General features: G+C 32.5%; 1 long non-coding RNA gene across 1 annotated transcript; it reads right to left on the bottom strand.

The window, feature by feature from the left end:
* Window positions 1–1,212: 1,212 nt before the first annotated feature.
* LOC134713938 (uncharacterized) lies at window positions 1,213–5,186 on the bottom strand. The gene is made up of 3 exons (XR_010106433.1): window positions 5,060–5,186; window positions 2,356–2,474; window positions 1,213–1,621 (listed from the first exon to the last, which is right to left on the bottom strand). It is a non-coding gene; the product is annotated as an uncharacterized LOC134713938 (long non-coding RNA).
* Between the last annotated feature and the right edge of the window lie 6,720 nt (window positions 5,187–11,906).

The raw sequence follows: 11,906 nt of genomic DNA, 5'->3' as shown, positions 1-11,906 counted from the left end.
AGAGTTGTCTCCCTTTTCAATGCAAATCTCTTTAAATGGCGATTTTTTTAAGTCTTCTGGAAGTAGGATTTTATTGTACTTTTTTCTGTGTATATTTGGGGTATAATGCTAAAGAATAAAACTTAAAAATCTTCTGTTGCAATAACTTCAAAGTTAGGGTCAACTAGTAATTGTTGACATGTTTACATCAAGTACAGGTACAATCCTTTAGGCTCAACTAGTAATTGTTGACATGTATACATCAAGTACATGTACATTCCTTAACTGATCAGTTCTACATTTTCATTATTTTTATATCAATTTTCTTCTTCAGTGTTTTTTTTAACAAGAATCAATAATCTGTATTCATCATTGGGACAGGTAGGTAAAGTAGGTCTCATCATTGGGACAGGTAGGTAAAGTAGGTCTCATCATTGGAACAGGTAGGTAAAGTATGTCTCATCATTGGAACAGGTAGGTAAAGTATGTCTCATCATTGGAACAGGTAGGTAAAGTAGGTCTCATCATTGGGACAGGTAGGTAAAGTATGTCTCATCATTGGAACAGGTAGGTAAAGTAGGTCTCATCATTGGGACAGGTAGGTAAAGTAGGTCTCATCATTGGGACAGGTAGGTAAAGTAGGTCTCATCATTGGGACAGGTAGGTAAAGTAGGTCTCATCATTGGAACAGGTAGGTAAAGTAGGTCTCATCATTGGGACAGGTAGGTAAGGTAGGTCTCATCATTGGGACAGGTAGGTAAAGTAGGTCTCATCTTTGGGACAGGTAGGTAAAGTAGGTCTCAACATTGGGACAGGTAGGTAAAGTAGGTCTCATCATTGGGACAGGTAGGTAAAGTAGGTCTCATCATTGGGACAGGTAGGTAAAGTAGACATCATTGGGACAGGTAGGTAAAGTAGACATCATTGGGACAGGTAGGTAAAGTAGACATCATTGGGACAGGTAGGTAAAGTAGACATCATTGGGACAGGTAGGTAAAGTAGGTCTCATCATTGGGACAGGTAGGTAAAGTAGGTCTCATCATTGGGACAGGTAGGTAAACTAGGTCTCATCATTGGGACAGGTAGGTAAAGTAGGTCTCATCATTGGGACAGGTAGGTAAAGTAGGTCTCATCATTGGAACAGGTAGGTAAAGTAGGTCTTATCATTGGAACAGGTAGGTAAAGTAGGTCTCATCATTGGGACAGGTAGGTAAAGTAGGTTTCATCATTGGAACAGGTAGGTAAAGTAGGTCCTTTTGTGATCTTGGATTTTTTTATGGATTTAGACAACACTAAAGCATACAGTTTTAAATTATAGTTAATCTTTGGTTTCTCAAGTCCATGGATTCTGACAATACATTGCATATACATGTAGACACCAAGTGTAGATTGGTTCTCATATGGATTCTGACAGTACATGTACTCTGATTATACATAATGATGTAGTCCCAAGTATTGTTGATCTTGGCTTTTAATGTTGTTCTCCAGTTTCAGCAGTTTACATAAAAATTATAGTTTCCAATTGCAAGACAATATGATACTGGCTTCTAGTGTAAATTTTATCCAACAGTTTCCAAATAAAGTTGAACATTCCAGGATCTTTCACAATATATCACTTCTTCCTCTTACATATAATTGGAGCCTGAAATTAAATATCAAAATAATTCTGTCAGAAAATCAACCATGAAGGAATATCCCCCCTGCTTGCATACACTACCACATATCAGTAATGTCAGAAAAGACTAAATATTTATAGTGTTATACTTTCAATGAAATCAATGAAATGTTTCAGTAGTGTTACAGTACTGACAAAGTCATTTTTTTTTCAAGTTTTTTTTATCAGATTCTATGTTTAGGTACACAATTTTGTTTTTTTCCCTAACAAAGTGTTTATATTTGAATGCTAAATAGATGCTTAATTAAAAAATACTAAAAACTAAAAACCCAATAAAGTAGATAATTATGTATTTTATAGCAAGATATTGGCGGTCTTGGATTGTTATGTACATTTGGGTTTTGTAAATCGTTTGTCTCTTTGACACATTCCATTTTTCCATTCTATTTGTATGTTGTAACTCATGCTCATTATTTTTTTATGCTGTTTTTCTTTTTTTGAAATCTGATTTCTTGTTCTGATCTGGCTTTGCTTTAGGTCTATTTTCTCAACCTTTAGTTTTCTCTATATATATATATTCTACCAATGCATCGAGTGTAATACGATATGTATCCACTCGAGACAGTTAAATTTTCAAATTTAAAACACAAGGCTTGTCTGAGCGTTTTAAATATTTAAAATTTAACTGTCGAGAGTGGATAAATATCTTATTACACAAGATTTGACTGAACGATGCATGGATTAAACGAGTGAATACTTACTTGAACATTATGGAAGTTAATTAACTACATCTCCTTTTCTTAATTTTTCACCATTGTGTTCTGCCTCTAGATTTTTTAATTATGCCATCACCAGGCTTCTGTTTTTACAGAGCTGTGACCTAAAATGTAATTATAACAACTGTTAAACACTTATCTTTAATGGAATCAGAAAGTGGCAAATATAAAAGATATATAGTCCAGTCAAACTAAGGTTTGACCTCAAACTATTTGCAACAGAAAATGTTTTACACCTAATGTATAGCATAATGCCCTTTATATACACAGAAAAAAGTCCCATAAAATCTAACTTCAGGAAAACTCAAAATCAGCTATTTTTATTTCCTATGGAAATTAACATTGGAAGGGGAGATAACTCTTGCAAAAATGAGTCTTTTGGGGTCAGTTTTTGGTTGTTTTTCTTGAAGTTTATGTAAAGTATGATACTTTGATTGGGTTATAAGTTTGTATTTGACTAAATTATATAATCTTCTGCTCATGAAATGTACCAAACTGAAGTGTTATGGGTAATTTTATTTTTTTCGTGCATTTTTCATTTAAGAAATTGCAAATCTGAAGCTTTGTAGGAAGTACACCACTAATTCATGGTCCCATTGCTTTCTATGTTAAATTCCTCCGTTTCAAGCAGGCACACCTCTTTTATTTTAAGTTCAAATAAAGTGGCAATCATTGCATTTCAAAGCAACACTTTATGGTGTCTTGTACTGAAAAAATCAACATATCTTGCATGGCATATAAGAAAGAACGGGTTTCCGGAACTTCAGATGTACCAAAACAGGTACTTCAGATCTGACAAACAGACCAAATGTACCCTCTTTTTAAAATTTGGTGCAGTTTTTTTAATATTCAAAACTAATGGTCCAAAAGTGTTCTACAATGATCACCAGTCCTTCAGCTTTCATTTGATACCAAAAATACCTAAATATTCTACATATTTTGAAAGTTACACTCATGCGTAGGAACTATTTTGTGTTAAATATGTACTACTTTCTGGTATGTGCTTTCTGGCCGGGCCTGAATTAGTGGTGTTACACCTGTAACCATTTTGAAAAAATAATGTGAAAATTTGGTATTGTTTGTATCTGAATATTACATTTTTTCAGCAACTTACTTATCTAAAGAAACGTTAAACCACAAAAAAAAGAATACATGCTTAATTATTTTTATTTAATTTTAGATTCTTTACCTTGACATGTTGAAAAATTCAATAAATGGTCAACTTATGAATTACGAAATCTAGATTATAGCTTGATAAAATATATGAAAACACCTTTAAACTTGTTTGTTATACTCTAAAGAATGTTAAAAATTCAAGAATCAATACATTCTGATGAATAGAAGCGGTAAAGTTATAATTTTGTATCAATTTTTATTGATATTTCTGCCTTGTTTGCAAGATTTATCTCCCTTTTCAATGCAAATCTCCATAGGAATTTTAAATGGTGATTTTTTTAGTTTTCCTTAAGTTGGATTTTATGGGATTTTTTTCTGTGTATATTTGGGGTATCTATACTATTAAACGAGAAGACCTCATTTTGTGTGTCGCTTCTCTTCTTTCCACAATAAATTAATCAGCATGCCTCTGTGTCCTATGGGTACAGTGCAATATCGCATTTGGCATCCATTGATATGATTATTCGGATTGAGTTATTTTGGGTGAAAAACGAGAAAAAAGACGTCCGGAAATGTTTCCTTCATTGGGCAAAATTTTAAGTCAGATTAGACTTCCGATTTGTGTTTTTCTGTATAATTTGAACATATATTAATACTATGAATACAGTGTATTTTCTGTCGTATATCCGTCATTGGGCGAAATTTAAGTCAAATTTCAAGGTTATATATATATATTTCAAAGAGGGCGCAGCAAGAAGTGAAATAAGTTTTAAGGGTTAACAATTTTGGATATTCATCAATTCTCAGGGGTCCCAATTGCTTTATTATACCGAACTAGCAATGGAAAGGCCTTTTGATCACTTTCTATATTCTTTAAACTTTAAATAACAAAGACAAGCTGACATTTGAAAATACATTTGTGTTCTAGAATTTCTCAAATGTACAACAAAGGTAGAATCTTTTTGAAAAATATTGATGGCCCTGAAAAGGACTGTTTATAAGAGATATGATTGGTTACTGGCACTCTCAGCTCTATTCAAGTCCAATGCCCTATTTCCTCATCTCTCGATGTGCTTCCAGTGTGTTATGTGAACGCTGCCATTTTGTTTATTTACATCTGTGACGTCATTTTCATTGGTGATCAGTGGCGGATCCAGAATTTTTCACAAGTGGGGGCCCACTATCTGACCCCCCCCCCCCCCCCCAACTCAAGCACTAATCAACCAACTCAAAAGGTTATTTGCCGGTGAATTTTTAGATTTATTTGTTGAAGTGGGGACATAAAAATACACAATATTTCTTTGGCATACTTCTAACTGCAACTACATGTAAATGTGGTGTTGTTTCCTGATTATAGGAAGAAAGTAATATTTTGTGCAATGTTGATTTCATCAGGGCCAAATTTTCCACCATTATGGGTTCATTTTAGATGAGAAAAAGTCTGAAAAGAGTGTGTTAAAATTTGAATAGCTATCAATGTGTTTAGTTGCAGTACAAAACATCATTAGGTAATGTCTAAAACACTGACAGTAATGTTATATATTTATCATGATAATTGTATAATATTTCTCACCTTATAAAATCTGCAATTTTCTTTAGCTGCAGCGCCTAGTACTGTTGTAACAGGGTCGATTCTAGGGTCAAGATACAACCAACTCTGTTTAGGGTTCGGATGATTTATTATACCAGTATAAGAAAATAAACTCTGAAATAACAATATCACAATTATAAATAACAGATCTATTATAAAACTCAAGTACCCTAAGTTATACATTATCACATATAGGTATAATTGTAAAATACAATGCACTTTAATACTGTGTACTATACTGCGAATACATATAATAGACAATCAGTGAGCTGATGTCACGTGTACTTTTATTTCTCATCGTCATTGTGATACATTACACTAAAATGTAACCCTTGTTTGTAAATAATGTACTATATAGTGTTTTAATTTTAGTTTCTTGTGTACAATTTGGAAATTAGTATGGCGTTCATTATCACTGAACTAGTATATATTTGTTTAGGGGCCAGCTGAAGGACACCTCTGGGTGCGGGAATTTCTCGCTACATTGAAGACCTGTTGGTGACCTTCTGCTGTTGTTGTTTTTTTATTTGGTCGGGTTGTTGTCTCTTTGACACATTCCCCATTTCTATTCTCAATTTTATTTACTGGTTTACTATGTGTATGGTACAAAACTAAAGTTAAAACTGCGAACATAACATTAAACTGATCGGAACATAATAAATTGTTTGTTCTTTACATACAATTACATTACAACAATAACTAAAATGTAGATACTATTCTCATAAAGACTAATTAAGCCAATATATTAAATATGCTTAAAACCACACATTTAAAGGGAAATAATCCATAACGTTCTGTTTACAACATTACATAGTTAAGAACAGATTGACTCTTACCACTTGTGGAGTAAGTTTTTACTGGCAAGGACAAGGCACAGTTCACTAAATCATTCTTTATATTATTACATCAATGGAGTCCTAAAACCAAAATGCAATCATAAACATTCGGACTCATAAAATATTAAAATATACGATATGACAAAATAACTCAAGTTCATTTATAGTTATACTTCTATCATTACAATGTATAATATAAGTGTGCAAATAAATATCATCTTTATCACTTTTCCTTATTTTGTCTAATATGCCGCCATTTATGAAATATAAATTATCTGTGTCAATAATCAAATAGCTAAGCAAATATATTGTTCTATCGTGACAAATCAACGGTAGATAATAAAATACATGTAGCACGAAGCTAAATAAAAGATTCTCGGGTACATCTATCATACTTATGTAATAAACAAACTTTACAAGGAGAACAAAATCATACAACAGAAACTTTCCTAAATTTTATCATTTACATGTGAAAATATTAATAATATAATAAAGAAGTTAACTTACAATAATCAGGTAATAGGTTGTGTCCACAATGAATTAAAACCATAACACAGTTATATAAATCGGGATACAATATAATGCGACTGTAATTTTCAAGTTCCCGTGCAAATTATACCTGGTCAATACAAAATATAAATTGACCGCGAAATCACAATGACCAATCAAATACGTAATTTAAAGTAAGAACCTTTTGAATATTCATGAACTCAATATAAAAAGTAAAGTGTAGATTTGATTTAAATAATAATATTCCTTTATCAAAATTCAAGTTAAACATTTATAATAAATACAATTAATTACAGAACTTTAAAGACATTTTTACTATTATTAAATAGACGTAAAAATTACACTACTACACTGTGACAAAACTATGCTGCCATTGTATTGTCCATCAACCCTTTACCCAGATGTGAAGTAACAATAACAACTTTTTTCAAATAGGAATCATACATCACTTTCCCTTCACTATTAAAATATAAAGAAAAAATCTGAACTCTGTATTATTAAAAATTGTTTTTACTATGTGGAATTTTATAGAATAGCTAAATTTATTTTTCTCACATTTTTATTTTTAGCTATGTAGCATAAGAACATGTTTTTACGGACAAACAGACAAATGTACAGATGAACAAAATAACACATCAATATGTATCTCTCCTTAATATTTAGGGTACATGTATAATAAAATGCATGTTAATATAAAGCAAGACTACAAAATCTTTGTACTTCTGGTTATAGATTCTTTGATAGATTTTATTTGGCCATTATATGTTAAAGATTATTAAAGTATTCTGGAAGATAATGAGCAATATCATGAATCTTATATTAGTTGCTTCACATTATTTATGTTTATTATGTTTTTCAATCCTTTTCATACTCTTACCATTACTGAGGAAATGCAAAATATCGCAAGGCATGCTGGTTATTACAACTTTTGAGAATAAAAATAATGTATAAAAAATAAACTTTCCAACTTTCACCATTGACTCCATTGCACACATGGTCACCAACAAATAATCTTTAGTCTTTTGAGTTGTTGGCCATAAGAGACTCGATGTCTTTTCCCTGCTTTATCCCTTTGTTCTAGTGTGATATGAAATTTGATTCTTTTGGATACCTGTATCAGAAATGTTAAAGCAAAAGATATCATTTTTAAAAATTGTGTGGTGGGGGAGGGGGAGGGAAGGATCACTGCTACACGGCAAACAAAATTATAAGAATTTGTCAGATAACACAAATTCATTGCTTTTGAAAGTTATAAAGGGACTTAAACAGTTAATAATAATTATTTCATGATTGTTTCCTACAACTGTAAAAAGTTGATCAATTTCATTCAAGCCATTAAAGAGGGTTGTCATATAATGATCTTACATTAAGACCTGTTGCAACATATTGCAATAAAGATTAAGTTAATTCAATTATCTCCCTTGAAATATTTTAAAACCACAATTATGTTCCATTGTGCACATTCTCAATTGCTTATTGTAACATTATAAGTAATGTTTCATCAATAACGATCATGCAATTTATGAGGAGTTGTGTTTACAAGCCCAGTGTTGACACATATATTGCAATATTAAACTTAGAATAGTTCAATTATCTCCATTAAAATATTTTGGACTATTCTTATTTCCCTTTATGCCCTTACAAGACATATGGAGGTTTTGACAGACAGATAAAAATATATCATTGCATTTGTTCGGCAATTTTAACTTTTGATAGCTGCAAATTGATTATATCAGATGGCCTTATATAAAAGATATCTTCATCCTCAATTGTAATCTGAAAGAAACATACCAATGTGTAAATTGAACTAATGCAAAAGCAACTTACTTCAGTGATCAAGTAATTCCCCGTTAACCTGTACAGGAACTGCAACCATGCAAATGTGAATCCCATACCGGTATATAAGATACAAATTGCTGTAATTTTTTTAAATGATATTAATGTATTCTAGAAATAAGTAAATCATATAACATGAAAACACAACATTTCAAAACTTTGATCAATCAACAATTATCACATAAATTGAGTTATCTCCCATATATCAAAGCTTGTAGAAATAAACTTGTTTCATAGTTTTATTGTATGAATGATATTTTATATAAATCTTAAAGAAAAATATAGGATAATTTTTTTTTTTTTTTTTTTTTTAACGATAACAATTATTTTATTCAATCATTTCCTGTTAATAAATACCTAAGTAGCCCAGGTTGCATACTTAGGGGCCCCTGTTTTGTAACATCCTCACTTGACCAGGGAAAATATCAAATGAGTTTATACAATAGTTTTACATACATAATTATATTTAATTACAATTGATTTTCCCACCTGATAGGATCACTGTATAACATCACTATCGTATATCCGGTTCACTGAACAAAACATGTGTTGATTTAAACTGGAAATACATTAAAATTTGATTGCGAAAGTAAGTTATTGTTTGACTTGAAGAATTTTGATGTGATTGAACAGAATTTGAAAGTATTCTTTAATATATATATATGGATTATAAAAAAGGATAAAGCACATGTGGTGAGTACAAATGTATTACGAAGGATAATATATGTGGTAATTTACTTATGTAACTAATATACACAGACATAGATTCAAATAATAATTACAATAAAGGATATTGTTTTTTTCTTTCTGTTATAATAACATAGTGTTCACTACTTTATATACAATATACAATAAGATAAGTATTTATGGAATCGAACACACCTTTCGTCTAGAGCAGTTGAACTAAGTACATCTTCCTAAAATTTTTCGATAAAGAGTTTAATTTTCGTTTTGCATATATACTTTATATCCGAGCGTAGCAGAAGAAATTTTAATTCGTTTTTCATGTGCATTTTTAGCATAACCTGTACAGACTGCACATTCAGTTTAATTTTATCGAATTTGCATTTATTACGTATTTTCCAAATAGCCCATTTGAAATAAAGTATTATTGCATTAACAATGAAATTACTCGAATTCTCTGTACAAATTCCTAATAAAATATCCTTTTCAACGAGAACCTCGTCGTTTATAAAGTTACAAAGTTGTAAATTTCTAACAACCGTTTCTATCAATGGTTTAACATTGTTACATTGATAAAATATAGGATAATTAAATATTATACATAAAGCAATATTGTGTTTCAAAAATATTTTCGAACACAGGCTTTGCTCATTGTTGAAGGCTGTACAGTGACCTATAGTTGTTAATGTTTGTGTCATTTTGGTCTTTTTGTGGATAGTTGTCTCATTGGCAATCATACCACATCTTCTTTTTTTATATTTACAGTTTACAAGTATTTCTATTATATATTTTAAGAACCAAGCAGGATATAATAATAACAATGACTGACTATCTTGTAAGGCCCAGTTTCAACTGTACTGAGACTGACTATCTTGACATGTAAGGCACTGTTTCTACTGTACTGAGACTGACTATCTTGTAAGGCACAGTTTCTACTGTACTGAGACTGACTATCTTGTAATGCACTGTTTCTACTGTACTGACTATCTTGTAAGGCACTGTTTCTACTGTACTGAGACTGACTATCTTCAAATGCACAGTTTCTACTGTACTGAGACTGACTATCTTGTAAGGCACTGTTTCTACTGTACTGAGACTGACTATCTTGTAAGACACAGTTTCTACTGTACTGAGACTGACTATCTTGTAATGCACTGTTTCTACTGTACTGAGACTGACTATCTTGTAATGCACAGTTTCTACTGTACTGAGACTGACTATCTTGTAATGCACAGTTTCTACTGTACTGAGACTGACTATCTTGACATGTAAGACACTGTTTCTACTGTACTGAGACTGACTCTCTTGTAAGGCACTGTTTCTACTGTACTGAGACTGACTATCTTGTAAGGCACTGTTTCTACTGTACTGAGACTGACTATCTTGTAATGCACAGTTTCTACAGTACTGAGACTGACTATCTTGTAAGGCACAGTTTCTACTGCACTGAGACTGACTATCTTGTAAGGCACTGTTTCTACTGTACTGAGACTGACTATCTTGTAAGGCACAGTTTCTACTGTACTGAGACTGACTATCTTGTAAGGCACAGTTTCTACTGTACTGAGACTGACTATCTTGTAAGGGACAGTTTCTACTGTACTGAGACTGACTATCTTGTAAGGGACAGTTTCTACTGTACTGAGACTGACTATCTTGTAAGACACTGCTTCTACTGTACTGAGACTGACTATCTTGTAAGGCACAGTTTCTACTGTACTGAGACTGACTATCTTGTAAGACACAGTTTCTACTGTACTGAGACTGACTATCTTGTAAGGGACAGTTTCTACTGTACTGAGACTGACTATCTTGTAAGACACAGTTTCTACTGTACTGAGACTGACTATCTTGTAAGACACAGTTTCTACTGCACTGAGACTGACTATCTTGACATGTAAGACACTGTTTCTACTGTACTGAGACTGACTATCTTGTAAGACACAGTTTCTACTGCACTGACACTGACTATCTTGACATGTAAGACACTGTTTCTACTGTACTGAGACTGACTATCTTGACATGTAAGACACAGTTTCTACTGCACTGCCACTGACTATCTTGACATGTAAGACACAGTTTCTACTGTACTGAGACTGGCTATCTTGTAAGGCACTGTTTCTACTGTACTGAGACTGACTATCTTGTAATGCACAGTTTCTACTGTACTGAGACACTGACTATCTTGAAATGCACAGTTTCTACTGTACTGAGACTGACTATCTTGTAATGCACAGTTTCTACTGTACTGAGACTGACTATCTTGTAAGGCACAGTTTCTACTGCACTGAGACTGACTATCTTGTAAGGCACAGTTTCTACTGTACTGAGACTGACTATCTTGTAAGGCACAGTTTCTACTGTACTGAGACTGACTATCTTGACATGTAAGGCACTGTTTCTACTGTACTGAGACTGACTATCTTGACATTTAAGGCACAGTTTCTACTGTACTGAGACTGACTATCTTGTAATGCACAGTTTCTACTGTACTGAGACTGACTATCTTGTAAGGCACTGTTTCTACTGTACTGAGAATGACTATCTTGTAAGGCACTGTTTCTACTGTACTGAGACTGACTATCTTGTAAGTGACAGTTTCTACTGTACTAAGACTGACTATCTTGTAATGCACTGTTTCTACTGTACTGAGACTGACTATCTTGTAATGCACAGTTTCTACTGTACTGAGACTGACTATCTTGTAAGAACTGTTTCTACTGTACTGAGACTGACTATCTTGTAAGACACAGTTTCTACTGTACTGAGACTGACTATCTTGTAAAGCACTGTTTCTACTGTTTCTACCTCTAGCCATTGTAGAAAAGTAAATGCATAACATCACATTAAAATTCAGTTCAAGGGAAGTTCGAGTCTGACGTCAGAAGATGTAACAAAAGAAAATAAACCAAACAACAATAATACATAAATTACAACAGACTACCAGCAGTTAGCTGACATGC

The sequence above is a fragment of the Mytilus trossulus genome, chromosome 4 (assembly GCF_036588685.1).
Source record: "Mytilus trossulus isolate FHL-02 chromosome 4, PNRI_Mtr1.1.1.hap1, whole genome shotgun sequence".
Classification (NCBI taxonomy): Eukaryota; Metazoa; Mollusca; class Bivalvia; order Mytilida; family Mytilidae; genus Mytilus; species Mytilus trossulus.
Note: the sequence above shows the minus strand (reverse complement) of the source record. Positions and strands in the feature narration are given on the sequence as shown.